Below are 864 nucleotides of genomic sequence, written 5' to 3'. Positions count from 1 at the left end.
CTTCATCTCCATTCTGCTGGCATTTTTAGATAGATGACCTTATCTTGAGGAAAGAATGACAGATTTACATTTACCTTTTCAACCTTTATGACACCTATGCATTTTCCTTCTTTTATAGAATTATCTGGGTACTGGGTTTACCACTTACCGGTTGTATTAGTTAGGGTCTAATAGATAGAAACCATGAAGATGTTTTTTTAATTTAAAGATAATTTTAAAAAGAAACAATTAATATAAGGAATTATTAAAAGGGTTTTGGACTAACAAGAGATTGACTAGAAGTAAAAACACTTTACAAAAAATAGAAGAATAGTGGGTATAGGAAACGGCCACTACACCCTAGGTATGAAAAAAAAATATCCAAAGAATTAAAAAAAAATCAAATCTAGATGCCCCTTCCCATCCTGAGATAGTCTGGACCTCATTGGAGACAGTGCAGCAGTAGCTCACTGTGTGGCAGCGATGGACTTGCAAGGATACCCAAGGGGATTCCAGAAAAGTTCCAGGGAAAGTTATCCAGGGAGCTGCCATGTTGGCAGCATTCACTGGGAAGCCCCTCTCTGAGCTGCTGGGGGAAGCTGCTCTGGAAAGCTGCTGCACCTTGGAACTCACTCTGAAGCTGCCTCAAGGCAGTCTAGAGAAGCCATGGATGCGGCAGTGCTGGGCTGGAGAGCAGGATTCTGTTGTGCAGCCACCCAAGAGGGCGTCTGGAGAAGCTGCTCATGGTAGGTCCCATGATGGGGACCCTTTACTACAAAGTCTTATAAGAGGAATCTAGTAGCAGCTGTCCATGGGGAATTGCCATGTGCTGTTCTCTGGTAGGTGTTGCTGGAGCCATGTGCTACAGAAGCCACACATACTACA

This window comes from Aotus nancymaae, unplaced genomic scaffold (genome assembly GCF_030222135.1).
Source record: "Aotus nancymaae isolate 86718 unplaced genomic scaffold, 86718_ANA_hifiasm-v0.15.2.pri h1tg000022l_1, whole genome shotgun sequence".
In the NCBI taxonomy this organism is placed as follows: domain Eukaryota; kingdom Metazoa; phylum Chordata; class Mammalia; order Primates; family Aotidae; genus Aotus; species Aotus nancymaae.
Note: the sequence above shows the minus strand (reverse complement) of the source record.